The sequence below is a fragment of the Rhinopithecus bieti genome, unplaced genomic scaffold, assembly GCF_001698545.2.
Source record: "Rhinopithecus bieti isolate Rb0 unplaced genomic scaffold, ASM169854v2 scaffold_51905, whole genome shotgun sequence".
NCBI lineage: Eukaryota > Metazoa > Chordata > Mammalia > Primates > Cercopithecidae > Rhinopithecus > Rhinopithecus bieti.
Genome location: NW_016821253.1, coordinates 2,251,004 through 2,265,990, shown reverse-complemented (window position 1 = coordinate 2,265,990; position 14,987 = coordinate 2,251,004). Strand labels below are relative to the sequence as shown.

The 14,987-nt window shown below is 41.1% G+C and overlaps 1 protein-coding gene and 1 long non-coding RNA gene across 16 annotated transcripts in view; one reads left to right on the top strand and one right to left on the bottom strand.

Moving 5' to 3' along the window:
• Window positions 1–12,060: 12,060 nt before the first annotated feature.
• Window positions 12,061–14,987, bottom strand: part of LOC108520808 (uncharacterized) — a 14,499-nt gene continuing 11,572 nt past the window's right edge. For all 3 annotated transcript variants that reach the window (XR_001883025.1, XR_001883024.1, XR_001883026.1), the window contains 2 exons: window positions 13,261–13,584; window positions 12,061–12,166 (listed from right to left, as the gene is read on the bottom strand). This is a non-coding gene — a long non-coding RNA (uncharacterized LOC108520808). The remainder of the gene's footprint in view (window positions 12,167–13,260; window positions 13,585–14,987) is intronic.
• Window positions 14,110–14,987, top strand: part of MYT1L (myelin transcription factor 1 like) — a 548,227-nt gene continuing 547,349 nt past the window's right edge. For 10 of the 13 annotated variants that reach the window (XM_017860335.1, XM_017860329.1, XM_017860334.1 and 7 more), the window contains exon 1: window positions 14,110–14,519. The gene's annotated coding sequence lies outside the window, so the exon portion shown is untranslated. The remainder of the gene's footprint in view (window positions 14,520–14,987) is intronic. The other 3 variants (XM_017860327.1, XM_017860317.1, XM_017860322.1) reach the window with 2 other exon arrangements.

The following is a 14,987-nucleotide window of genomic DNA, read 5'->3' as shown; positions in this document are numbered from 1 at the left end:
GGAGTCCAGGATGCCCTAGGCAGGAAACGCAGAGGACAGAAGAGTGCGTTGAACTGCACCATGCACATGAAGTTAAGAAAAACGCAGGAAACTCCATGATCCAGGTGAATTTGAGGAGGAAGAAAGCCACTGTGTCAGGATTCAGCATGTAGAGAGGCCTGGTGTGGGGGGCTGGAAAAGTCCTATTTTTTGACCTGAGTGGAGGTCAACAGAGTGGTTTCCTTCAGAAGAATTTATTTTCTCTGCATCTGTTCTGTGTTATACTCCTGTATCTTTTTTATTTTATAACTTAAAAAGGTTGAGAGACAAAATAGAAAAGGCCTGTGTATCTATACTGTTATGTTTGGAGGAGATTAAGATAGAGATAAAATGGTCTTCGGCTATGCTGGCAAACATTATATATGTTTTAAAATGTAAGCATTTTCAGATATGTAGAAAAATATGAGAAATATATAATACCAAGTATACAACATAAATTACCTAATGTTAACGTGTTGTCATTTTTGTTTCATGTTTAAAAAAATAAATGCAACCCTGAATATAAGTTAGGTCCTCTTCTTTTCACCCAAATTCTCATTCCCTTTATTCCCCAACATTCCTCCCTAGAGGGAACCAACACCATGGTTTATAGTCACAAAAACAGTAACAATGTAGCCTCCAGCATTAGTTGAACATATTAGGTGTGGACACACTTTGCTCGCTTTGTAAGAATCAACTCTTGGAATTGTCAGGACAACCTCATGAAGCAGGTGCTGCTGTTTTTCTCATTTTGCACAGGAGAAAACACAGGCACAAGGGTCACTTGCTGACGACCCCAGAGCTGGGAAGCCGCGAAGCCAGTGCCCAGACCCAGGCAGGTGGTTGTGTGGGTTCAGGGTGTCTGTCCACAGAACCACCAGGGCCAGCATGGCTGCGTGGAGTGAGCATGATAACAGAGTGATGATCTTGCATGCAGAAATTGCACCTTACCTCCTTATGGTTATATTATATTGTCTGCATTGAAATTATATTAGTTAGGACCTCTAGCATTAAGTTGAAGATAAAATCCTGGTCGAAAGGCCACACGTTTGGAGACTGTCTTACCTCTTTTGTGATTTTTGGACTCCATTAAATAATTAAATCATTGAATGTACTGGCTGGCAGTCACAACAAATAAAAAGGTCTTAGTGGAGGTAACATTCTTCATTTCTTGAGGCCTGTTTTCTCAACTATAAAGACAAGTGAGTCTACCATATTTCTAAGTTTTTCTCTTATCTTCAATTTTTGCAGTTATTGTTGTATTGCATAAGTGACCATTCAGTTCTCATTATAAAATAGGGATATTCAAAATATAAAGATAGATGTCTTATATTTTTTAAAGAAGCTGCTGAGGAAAGGCCAGATGAATGGATTTTATTATTTTTTGATTAGTGTAACAAGTAGAAAACAATGTTTAAACAATGTCTGAGCATAACATAACATTAATTGCATTAAAGCTGGCAGTGGAACTCTATGCTTGTTTTTTTTCTTATTCTTTATTTGCATTTTCTAATTGATGACAATAAACATGAAACTCGAAAAATAAAATGAGAACAAATCCAAGATGCTTGAAGTATATACACTATATTTTAATAAATGTGCCTTTTTCCTCCCTAATTACCATGCCTGTGAAATCAGGCCTGCTGTTCTCCTGAGCTCTCCTCAGAACCTCGCCCTGGCTCTTTACTCTGCCCTTCCACTTAGCCCCTTCCAGTTTCTGTGGCCCTTCTCTCCCTTTGCTGTCTGTCTCTTCCTGATCTCACAGTGCTGCTCGGTAGGAGTGGTAGGTAGCAGGCGTTTTCTGCTGAGGACCTACTAAGTGTCCCCACTGAACACACACAGGTCTTGCCGTGCAAGAATTGACCTGACCGTTCTCTGCGTGTCCTGTTTTGATGCTCAGCCCCTGCTGGAGGTCATGCTGCAAGTTGATCCTTCACCTACACTAGGGTCTAACTCCCCACCCATTACGAACGCCCATGCTCTTGTTAGAACAAGTGTTACTAGCTTTTTGCCTGCATGTTGGCTTTGCTGGATTCTTGCAGATCTCTGACTCTTTTTTGCATTATTAAATGTGCTCAATCTGCCTTTGGTGTTCTTCACAGTGTCAAGGGCCAAAGAAGCCAGGAGGCCTCAGAAGCAGATTCTAATCAGGGTTTCTTGTGGCTGAGATTTTGAGACTGAGACAAATACAGGTTTTTATTTGAGACCCATCTTTCAGACCCAGGTTTTAAGGCATACATTTAAAAATTTGCCTAACAAGGTAACAACCTTTTAAACACATCATACTTTTTTGTCTGAACAGTATTAACAAATGGAGAATCTATTTTATTTACTAGAATTGATATTTTAACAATTTTGGATCTTTCTAGACATTCATCTTCCAAGAATAAAGATTTTTCTGCAATGAAGAAATTACATAAGATATGGCAGGTAACCTGAAGGTATCCCAAACTTATCTTGAATAACTTAAGCCTTGTCTTAAACAATATAAAGCTCTGGAATAAATATGATCCTGATGAAAGAGAAGAGAGTATTTTGAATGTCTTAAGTTTGAGTATTTTTTAAATCACTCATATTATTTTATAAGTATATCTTCTGACTTTCAAATTAAGTAAAATAATATATGGAAGGTATTTTGTGAAGTCCCTCTCTCACTTAGATCTGGCTAAAGGAACACAGCAAATTCAGTGAGACTTAGCTTGAAATCCACGGTGCAGATACACGTATTCACATTTGAGTTAATGTCCCAATTTGAGCTCTAGTGGCCTAGAAAAGAATTTTTAATTTCCTGCTAACCAAACATTCTTAGGTGTCTTTAAGATAGTATAATTCTAATGGACAAACCACCAGGTTTATTCATGCAGGCTACTACTCCATCCTGAGTGAGTGACTGTGGCAGCTTAAAGGATCTCTTTCTGTCTCTGTCTGCCTGTCTCTGTCTTTGTCTCTCTGTCTCCCTCTATCTCTATCTCTGTTTTCTCTCTGTCTCTCTCTCACTTCTTCTCTCATCAGTGATTTCAGACCGGTCACCATCTTCTAGACTTCAGCTTTCTAAACTGTAACATAGATCATCTCTAAGTTAGCCTTTTCACTTCTAATTTCCTATAATTCTAACATCTGCTTGTGTTTTTATTATAAGTGAATTTGGAAAATGAGATTCCAATTCTACAAACTAAAGTAGATTGTCTGCATTAGGCAACTATTTCAGATAAATTTAAAGAGTGAGGTTCCAAACACCACTTCTCATGGCCTCCATAAAATAACATGGAATTCAACTCCAGCCTTTGAAATTCTTTTCAGATGAGGGTGAAAGTAGGTTCAAGGAAAAACAGCACAGCTCATGAATGCATACATTCAGAAATAGTGCTGAAGAAGCGTGTCTCAGCCACCCTGGTGTAAAACTTGCCATCAACCACAGAATGTTGTCAGGAGAGGCCTCTGAAATTTACATTGGTAAAAGCTCTAAAAGCCAATACAATATACGTTGTTGTCCACACTGGACTTCCAGAAAGGTTAGGGAATGAATAGCAGAGCAAGTCAAACAGAAACGCAGGTCCAGAGCCCTGGGGAATGGACAGGCTTCCTGCGAAGGGCCTGTGGCAGTAATAGGACAGACGGGCTGACCCTGGGGACCCAGGGAAACATAAGGCAGGAAGAGCAGGTCTAGAATAAACAGCACTGACCAAGATCCCAAACTCCGAAGCTGCAGAATATCCCATGCCTTTCTTTTTTGTTACATACAAGCAGAGGAATCTAAACAGAACAAAAGTTCCAAGATCATACAATAACAACCAGCTGCCAACATTGAAGCAGGCAGAAGGGAAGGATCCACAAAGACGTTTTTAAGGTCCGGGACAGGAGTCCAAGCACGTGTCCCAGTGTTGAGCAAACATTCATGCATTCAGTCAGTCAACGAAAATTTATTAATATTTACGTCTATGTGTGCAAAAGTGCTGGGTCTTTGGTTATCGGCAGTATTTCACATTCCTCCGTATTCCTCCGTATTCCTCCGTATTCCTCCATACAGTACTTCTGTCCTTTCTGTAGACCAGGGGAAGCCCAGCAGACCTATCCCAGTGTGAAACTAGAGGAGAAAGCTGGCAGGTTCTATCCGAGAATTCAATATGGCAGTCACCGGCTCAAAGTGTGGCAATTAAACCCTTGAAATGCTGCTGGTACGAATTCTGATGGGCTTTAAGTGCAGAACACACACCAGATTGTTTTTAAAAATGTAAAATAGGCCAGACACAGTGGCTTATGCCTGTAATCCCAATGCTTTGGGAGGCTAAGGCAGGCAGATCACGAGACCAGGATCTCAGACCAGCCTGGCCAACATAGTGAAACCCCGTCTCTACTAAAACTACAAAAATTATCCCGGCATGTTGGCAAGCGCCTGCAATCCCAGCTACCTGGGAGGCTGAGGCAGGAGAATCACTTGAACCCTGGAAGCGGAGGTTGTGGTGAGCTAAGATTGTGACATTGCACTGCAGCCTGGGCAACAGAGTGAGACCTCGTCTCAAAACAAAAAACGAAAAACAAAAACAAACAAAAACCACTGGGCGCCATGGCTCATGCCTGTAATCCCAGCACTTTGGGAGGCAGAGGCGGGCAGATGAGCTGAGGTTAGGAGCTCAAGACCAACCTGGCCAACATGGAGAAACGACGTCTCTACCAAAAATACAAAATTAGCCGGGCGTGGTGGTGCACGCCTGTAATCCCAGCTACTAAGGAGGCTGAGGCAGGAGAATCACTTGAACCTGGGAGGCGGAAGTTGCGGTAAGCCAAAATTGCGCCACTGCACTCCAGCCTGGGTAACAAGAGCAAAACTCCTTCTCCAAAAAAAAAAAAAAAAGTAAAATATCTCATTAATAAATTGAATTCTGATTAATAATATTCTACATGTATTAAGTAAAATGAATTATCAAAGCTTATTTCAACTGTTTCTGTTTTGAAATATGTAGCTATTAGAATAAATTTAATTAAACATGAGGCTTACAGTATATATCTTTTGTAAGGAACTGAACTAGTCCAATGTTTCTCAAACTTCACTGTGCATACAGTTCACAGAAGAATTAGGTTAAAGTGCAGATCCTGAGTCAGTGGGTCCAAGAGAGGCCCAAGAAGCTGCATTTTCAACAAACTCTCTGGAGATGCCCATGGCTCCTACATCTATCCCAAGAATAAGATGAGATAGAAGACAAAGGCACTTTTAGTCCATCATTGGGAAACAGAACACCTGCTGTGTAGTGTATTAAAAGAAAAAACAGGAATCGTCCTTTATTACAAATTAATAAGACTAAGACTACACATCAATGGAACATTGTTAAGATATTTCTCCTTGCAAAGTTTCTTCCAGTTTGATATCACAAAAGGGTTGGTAACTAACTGTGCCCTAAAGTTTGTGGGGTTTGTTTAGCCTACTTACTTATTTCATTTCTGATAGAATTTGGACTGTGGCACAATTTATTTCCTTTCTGGAGTCTAAGGGATTTTGCATTTGCAGCTGACAGAGGAAGAAGTTTTGGAGCCAGAACTCCATCGGATTTGTGTGGAGCAGGGCCACTCCCACAAAGGCTCAGAAGATGTGAATGAATGAACGAGACTACTTCTCAGAAAGCAAGCAGGCCAGGGTTTGGGGTGAAGGGCAGCAGCAGATCCATGATGAGAGGTAGAAAAGGAGAGACTGTGCCAGAGCTTGGGCTGTTACCTTGAAAGACCCAGGGTTTAGGTGTTTGTGCGTGTGTGTGCCCTTGTATTCTGTGTCTGTGTATTGTATCAGTGAAAGCTCTGAGATACAAGCAAAGGAAACCAGTGGGCTCATTTCAGCAGAAAAGGCCATTTATTAACAAGATACTGGCATCTTGCCGAATGCCCAGGAGTGGAAGATGAGGAGAGAAGGCTGTGGCCATTTCCAATGTCCAGGCCGCACAGCTGAGGGAGTTCACTCAGAACAGCTCCAGCACCTCCTCCGTCCTTGCACTCACCGGAGAAGCCTTCTCCACTCGCCCAGGCTCTCAGGGTGCCACCTTCCTCCATGAAGCATCATCATGGAGTGTCTGCTATTTCCATCCCGTGCTGCCCCACATCAGCACACATCCCTAAAAACCACTTAGGCATCTTAACGCAATCCTCTCCTGATCGAGAACATTCCCCCCATTCTTAGAAAGGAAGGGCTTGATTCTCTGTGCTCAGCTCCCAGTCCAGGATTCCTAGCTTGTGTCCACTTCTTCTCTATTCTGCCATAATTCCACGTCAATATGCTTCGTACTGTAGGCCACTATCGCCTTAAAATGACAGGGGAAAGAGAGAAAAGCAGAAAATTAATTCAGTTGTATAAAGATGTACATGACCCAGGAAGGAAGATAAATGCAGTCAAATATTCTAAGCCTTTTGTCTACAAGATGAGCATCAGCATCTTCCCGGCTCCATCCCGGGCCCTCTGCCTCCAGCCGGCTCCTCAGCTGGTCAGAGGTGCTCACCTTGTAGGATGGCATCTGCACGGAGAGATGAGTTCTCAGTGTTGGCAGCTCTAGTCTTCCTTTGACTGTTAGAACTGAACCTGGCATTAGTGAAAGATGCCCCAAGAATCTTCTTTTTGCTTTTAGGGTAGTCATTAGTGCACCAAGATGTCTTATTTAAGATGAAAAAAGGAGGGGCTTTCAGTTCATGGCCCTAAAGTCAGAGCAGGGACCTCCCCGTGTAGCGGTCCCTGTGTTCCTTTGATAATCTGGGTCAATCCTTTTACTGAACACCTAACCCCTATGCAGCCTGCTCCCACAGTAGCCTGAGCCTCCAAAGAGAGAAAGCCAGGAGTGGAAGGCAAAGCTTCTTGCCTTTCTGTTTACAAACATAACCTGGCTATTCCCCAGACAATCAGATTCTAGTAACTTTATAAGGTGCAGACCCCTATATTTTTGTTGAATTCACCTTCTGGTCTCTAGTAAGTCTCTATTTTATGAAGAAACGTAGCATGAATACCGGCCCCTCCTCTCCAGGTTCTCGCAGTGTTCTGTCATTGCTGTAGTGGGGCCACCCTTATGTCCTCTGGGCAGAGAGAAATTGTATTTTCTGCAGAGATAAAGAATTAATGTAACCTAGGATAAGACAGTGAAGATGTGCTCTTGTTCCTAAAATATGAAGAAATACTAATCTTGGTCTTATCCTGTCATTGGGATAACATCCATTTCCTTGTGATTGGAGCTGTGAGGATTTGCTGGAGTAGAGAAGCTACATTTGGAACGTCGTCCTCTGTCAGCTCATGGTAGCTCACCACGGTTCTCCAGACTTCCGTCTTCTGTGCTAGCCCCAACCAGTGAATGAAAGAAGGTAAGACAAACATGCCAGCCATTATCACCACTGGCAACTTTACAGCTATCATTTCTCCAGCAATGTCGCAGTGCTTTCGATTTACTATGTTGATATTCCATTTATTAGGGATCCAGGGAGGGGATTCTGCCAGCTATTGAAAATATCTTTTTTTTTTTTTTTTGAAACTGAGTCCCGTATGTCACTTAGTCTGGAGTGCAGTGGCACGATCATAGCTCCCTGCAGCCTTGAACTCTTGGGCTCCTGTGACACACCTATCTCAGCCTCCTGAGTAGCTAGGACTATATGTGGGCGCCATTATACCCTGTTTATTGGATACACGGTTTTCATCTCTGCCCATAGGAATTTTGGGGAAATGCAGGGAGGGTTTAAGGCCCGACTGAGCATGCATCTCCAACCTTGCTGCCTGTACATCTCTCTCAAGTGGACCACTTGGTATTCTGGGTTCCCAGAAGTTAAGGCAAGCCAAAGTCCAATGAAGTCCACGAGGTAGGGGCATTTCTCTTCTCAAATACAGAGTCACACTGACAAACGGCTGTAGAGCCATCTGGGAAAGGACATTTATGTTCACGATGTTACTGCAAGATCTTTCTTTAAAGGCATCTCTTCATTCTAGATATCCTGAGTCTAGAAGCCAACTTATTTCCGAGATTGGGTGAGGATCCTCAAATCTTCATGGTAGAGCTCGGCTCCGACACCTGTGCACAGACACCAAGTTTCTTCAGTTCCGTAAATCAAGTAGGAACTTTGTAGACCACCCATCTATTTCAGCAAATTATTCCATATGGCCAGGGCTGGCCATTTAATTGGTTTTCTACCATGTACTGTGAGCTGACAAATTCCTATCTTATGAGGTGTTTTCTACCAGGAAAGATAACAAAACTGCTATTTCTCAGAGATTGAGTTGTCTGCTTTCTTAGTACACATATGTGCCTCATTTAGTGTACTTACCTACAAGTAAATATTCTGACTGAATTCAGCACAAAAATCAGAACTACTAGGAAGGTTGAAATCTCAAACTTGGAGAGTAGCACGTTAGTGATAATACCTAAAAGTACAGCTGGTTTTCTCAGGACACTGTTACAACCACCATAAACCCTACACACTGCCACTGTTTCTCAATTACACTACACAGCCACCATTGCCGTAGGAGAATCTTTAAGGACTATGGTTTTCTGTGGGATCAACACACAATTCAAAATCTAAATTGGGAATGTCATAATGGTGAGTCGTAAGCCATGTGTCCATGTCTTTGCTGAAAGAGAAGTTGGAAAAATAAATTAGCTTGTTATTTTAGTATCTAGAGTGAGAGGCAGTCCCTACCTGCTAAGGAGGCTCAAATGTTGGGGAGGGTTGGGATGTAGGAAGGAGGTTCCAATGCTGGAAAGTCAGAAAGAGTGAAACATTTACTGCAGCGCGGACTGGGGTGTACGTCTTTCTCCTTTTGTTGAACTCCATCATCTTCTCTGCCTCCATGTTTTTTCTAGATTCTCTTTTCTGAATGATTTTCATCACCAAAACTCTTCTAAATATGCATGATAATTATTACTATTTTCAGTACAGTGAAGAAAAATATAATTTTGAATAAAGTAAGTGGTCTATTTTTTTTAACTTCAGGGATGAAACCCATAAACTAATTATAAAAATCAATAAAAGTACTCTTATTAAGAACCTGATTTAGACCAGCACTATTCCTATGTACTTATAAGCTAAAAGGCATAAGTCCCTTTCTTCAAGTAGCTTGAATCATTGCAGAGATACTAACCTGATGGCATAAACAAATAAAATGTGATATAAAAACCCCAGATGCAAAATAGTTCAGAGACTGGGACTCAAAGATGTACAGGTCGTGTGGAAAGTCTTGTTGGAATATGGGTATTTGTGAATTTATTGGGCCACTACAGGTGAAATGAAAGGTATTTACTTTCATAAAATCATAGATTGTTTTAAAATTATGGACTTTGAGTAGGATAAATACTCTTTGTAGATTATCTTAGTTTGAGCTGGTTATAATCATCTAAACCAGCAGTCCCCAACCTTTTTGGCACCAGGGACAGGTTTCATTCGTGGAAGACAATTTTTGCACAGAACTTGTGGGAGGCAGGTGTTTCACCTCAGATCATCAGGCATTAGATTTTCATAAGGAGCACACAACCTAGATCCCTCACACACACAATTCACTAGAGGGTTCACACTCTGACGAGAACCTGATGTTGCCACTGATTTGAAGGAGCTCAGGCAGTAATGCTCACTTACCCACCATTCACCTCCTGTGACCCAGTTCCTAAGAGGCATGGACTGGGGTTGGGCACCCCTTACCTATACCTTAAATTTTCAATTCTCTTTTAGAGCTCAAAATTATTTTTCATATTTATATCTATATATTTTGCCAACAAATAACCAGTTCTATAAAATCAGGCCAAGTGATCTGAATACAGATGTTTTCAACTCTACCTGTTCCAGACTCCCCTAATATGGGTTTATATTCAATGGAATGGTCAGCCTGGGATAGCTGCAGAAATAATGCATGAGCACTAAGATTTATGGTCTACCCTTTTTGATCCAGTCATTTCACCGAGATTACACAACCAAATTCCATCTGGCCACAACTCTTCTTGATACCTCAGCTCTTCTTCATGATATGGCTCCTAAATTTCTTTCTCATTATTCTAAATGAGAACCGCCTACACCTTATTTCTTTTATCCATTTGCTGTTGAGTCACTTTATAGATGTTTTGATTAGTTGAAGCTAATTCCCTGTAATGAAAATGGGTTCCCCATCTTTATCATTGATAAATTAATAAATCACCCCTTCTCTGATATATACCTAAATTGAAAAGTTGTTTCCCAATACAGTAGGGGAGGGCTATGTTAGTGCCTGATTTTACATACTGTACACTCTGATATAGTAATATCTAGATTCCAGGTTTTACCAATTTACTACCCAACTAGAGCAATTCTATGCTGTTTGCTCCAGACCTAACTTAATCTCAGACTCCATCTAGATGTCACAGCTCTCTATCACTGGTGGAGACATAATTCTGAAGAAAAGGTCATGAGCTTCCTGTAGCGAAACTCATATACGTCATCATCATGCTTTCCATGAAGGTCTAGTTCCCGGCTCCTCAGCTGGTGTGCGACATGGCCCCTGAAGAAACATCTAGGCTCCTTTCCTTTTCTGGTCTCATGTTGAGACCAGAGTCCGGAGAACAGAAAGGAGAGAGATTGCACTTCCTCTACTATGAGAGATCAATCTATAGTTTGTTAAAGTGATCAGAATATACATGCTACAGCTGGAAATACATCATAGGCTATAGCCTCTGTGTATTTCAACACATAACATTATCTGGACTTTTTTCTTTGTACTACATTGGAGGACATACCCATCAGAAGTGGCAATATGTTCCCATTTCTTTTCTCTTACAAATAAACAGATAGATACATAAATAAACAAAATTAATGACATATGTATTTCCTAATACCAAAGGCTTTAACATGTGGAATAAACTAATACACAAAGCATAAAATATATTAGAAATAATTTAAGGAGGCAGGTGACAGAGTAACTTAGAGGCAAAACATTTGGTTATATGGTGTAATTGCAAACTACAGAGAGATTTTTAATCTAAATGGTCATTTGAGTATCCCCCAGTCCTTCTACAGCCTGAAGGACTTTATGGTACCTTACTGCAGAGTACTTGATATCATTTTTGAAGAAATCATACTGTATCGACTGAGCTACAATGTAACTGCAAAATGCAGACTGCAGTGTTGCTCTGCTGTGGCTCTGTGGCTTCATGATTCATTCATTTTTCCTCTTCTCTTAAGCCATTTGAGGGCTGGTATCTCAGCTCTAAAAGTCATGCAGAGAATGGGTGGAAGGAATACAAATGCTTCACTGGAGCCAGATTCAGGCTGGGGCAGTTGTTGTCAACACGATGAGGTTGAATGAAATGCAGTGACATTGTGGTAAGGGAAGACGTGTTCTTTATTGCTATTGGGTCCAGGGATGCCTTACCTTAAGGGTAAAACATTAGACACTATGCTTATCAACACAGCAGGCTGTCATTGCAGTGAGTTACACCTACAGCTTAAGGTAACCAAAGCTGTTGAAACAATATTGTGCCTGTGTGTGTGTGTGCAGGTGCCCCATATGAAATACACATTGCATTTTCATAGACATGCACAAATGTGTAAGAAACACATATACATGTATAAATCTGTGATTTAAAATATGACAGTATTATGTACAGATTTCTTTCTTCCTAATGTAAGATAAGGTATTTGGGGGCAAATTTTAACTAAGAAAACCGAATTTATTATTAACACAAGTATGATAAACTCATAGGGAATGATTACATGAATATGTGTGTATATATGTTTGTGTACATACATATATTCATTTAATTTGAACTTTATTTTTTAAGTACGTTTGGAATGATTTTGAAGTAATAATATAATATATATATTTAAATGCCTAAATACTACCCAGAGATCATGATTTGACCTAAACACTCACATTTGCATGGGAATTTTATTGTGCTTATTTTCTTTTTGGAGGAATGCTTTGTCCTTTACAAAATGGACGAATACTCCCACTGTACTGCAGTTCCAGTTCTATAATCATTTTTGGAGTCTCTCTTTACCCCACGGTGACCACACAACACGAAGAACTGTCCTTACCCACGTGCTGCTTGCCTGGGGAGCTCAGTGTCTCACACACAGAAGGATATACGCTCCCATTTTTTTTCCGCCGACTGTAAATGACTCCTATTCTTTGCTCCACAGAACATCCGATGTGGTGCCCAATCAGCTGAAAAAGCTGCACAGACGTCATTAGTTCTGTGTGTGTGTGTGCGAATGTGTGTGCCTGTGTGTGTGTGAAAGAGAGAGAGAGAGAGAGAGAGAGAGAGAGAGGAGACTGCAGCTGCCTTGCCGCGTGCCGAGTGGAGTCTCCACTAGGGCAGCGCGCTATTGATTTCTGATCCACATTGCAGCAACAGGGCTAGAGTGCAGAAGAAAAAAACCTCACATCTCAGAAATAGGAATTACAAAGACAAAAATAAGTAGATAGATAGTTTTACACAAAAATCAGGCATCTGTTACCGAAGGAAACCAAAAGTGGCAATTTAGCAAAATTTAAAGACTGTTTATAACATAGAACAAGGTGTACAGGAGAAGTAGAGTAAGATGAGTTTAGAAAAAATTATTCGTTCTAATTTTTCAACAATTTTTTATGACAGGTGATAATGGTCTAATTTCCAGAATGCCTTGAAAAACCCTGAAATACTGGCAGAGATACTGCAAAGTCAAGCTTATCTGAAGGCAATCTTGAAGCTATGCCTGAGAATTTTAAACAACAAAATATCCAAGATTTATTTTTTAAATTGCGTTCGATTATCTTATTAGCTAGTAGCTTTCTCTATTTTAATTCTTTGTGTTGCATAATATCTAGGATACAGTAACAGGCTGGTTGCAAATGCTTGAAACAGAAATAGGTTTCTTCATAGGCTGCGTTTCAGCATGTCCAACTGTGAGCCTGTGAAGCACAGCATCGGAGTTCTCTCGAGGTCTGTTGCCTCGGATTTGGTTAGAAATTATTGAATCTGGAGTGTAAAAACCCTGTCTGGGCCTTTTAGGCAGCTTGATTTCAAAACTAGCCCTTCCGCCCCAAGACTTATCGACCGCCCCCCACCCCGTCCCAAAAGAAAAACGGAAGTAAGTTCAGCGTTAAAATAATGGTGATGTCAGGCAGGCAGTCTGCATGTGAGCAGCAGAAAATTAGAAGAATAGAACCATCCATTCTCGTTTCCCCCCACGACACTCACGCACACATACATGCACACTCTCTCGCGCAGACACACACACACACACACACACACAACACCAGTCAGTGAAGGGGAAAAAGGGTGATACCTTTTTTAAAAATGAAAGGCAGTAAGCCATTATTAGCAAGAGCTATATTGAGCATGCTTGCCAGACAAGCAGCAAAGCTGAGCTCCAGTTCCGCCCAGACATGTGCCTTGCCATTTTCATTTTAATCAGCCTGCTCAGGATGGCTGCTGATTCATTTTGCAGGATGTCCCCCTGGGAGCCAAGGTGGAAGCCTGAGGCGAGCTGCTATTGCATCAATGCAGCACATCAGAGCGAGAGCGCGGAGGCAGAGGGAGGAGAGAAAGCCTTCAGCACCGCATCCAGATTTCAATATGGCTAGTTAGAAGGTCCTGCATGAAACCGAGTCTATTGCAGAAAACATAATGAAAGGAAAAGAAAAGAAAAGAGTCACGTTGTCATTTCATTATCCAACTATTCTCTCCCCCAACCCCTTCCTGCCACCAACACACACACACACACACACACGTACACATTTTACAGTGACCACGAAAGATTTCAAGCCACTCTGTGGAAGCGTGTGTGTGTGTGTGTGTGTACTATTTACCTGGTAACTAGCTGGGGTGGTATACCTGATTTAGCTGGAGACTTTGATTTGTAGGACTGACAACCTTATTATGCAGTGAGTTTATTATTGATATTATTCTGCTCTCGGTTGCCATGGCCACCTTGTGAGAGACATTCAATTTTCTCTCTTCCATCATCATTATCTATGAGGCCATCTGTTGTGGAAAATGAATTCAGCCTCATTTGCATGACTGATAAGCAATTTTTTTTTTATCTATTTAACAGAAGGTCATATGCCGGGGATTTGGAGCTTGTGAAAAAAAAATGTGGAAAAAAAAAAAAGCCTAGGAGAGGATGAGTGGGAGTGTGTGCATGGGGGGTGTGTGGAAGTCAAACAGATCCCTGAGGCCTGCGAGCCTATCGCGCTGCATTTGTCATTCCTGCCCGGGCGACATTTTTTTTTCCCTAAGCTACTGCACACTAAACAGAGTGAGAGAGCTTTTCCCTGCAGTCTTCTTGAAGCCCCCCTGGTTTTTTTACTCATTGTTGGTGGGTGTATTTTAATTTTTTCATTCCCTGGACTATGGGTTATGATATCAATATTCACTGAAGACAAAAAGCCACCTTTTCTGCATCTCGGTGGCATGCATGTGTCTCATCATCCTTTCAAACTTGTGGTGGAACAGGGTTTTCTTCCCTGTCTGTGTATTTTGAGCCAGCACAGTTACCAAAATTGAACTTGTCTTTCGCTTGTGAGCGGTTGTGGTCATTGTGAGGTACGTGATGCTCGTTAGGTTAATTTTTGGGGGACTTAGTGAGCAGGATGTGTTTTACCGTAGCTCAAGGGCTGAGGCTGCTATTCCATTGTCTGCTCCTTTTAAAGTTATTTTATAGCATGGCTGGTAGCTGAAATGTTCCTGGACTGGAAGCTTTGTGATCCACAGAAAATCTGTCTTTAAACTAAAATGGGTATTAGGTTGCATGACTTAACTGTGATGTTGTTTATGAAGGAAAAAGATACAAAACAAAACAGGATGCATGTATAGTGCTTGGAGGATAAGAGGATACTGAAACAAAAACTTCCCAGAGACTTGGCTGGATTACTTTACATTACAAATGAAGCACATCATTTTATACAAAGGCAATTAAAATGTTAGATATTTTTGATGAATTTACCTAATGATAAGAAGAGAGTTGATTTATATTGTTGAAGTGGAGAAACTCAAATAAAGATTTTAAATTTA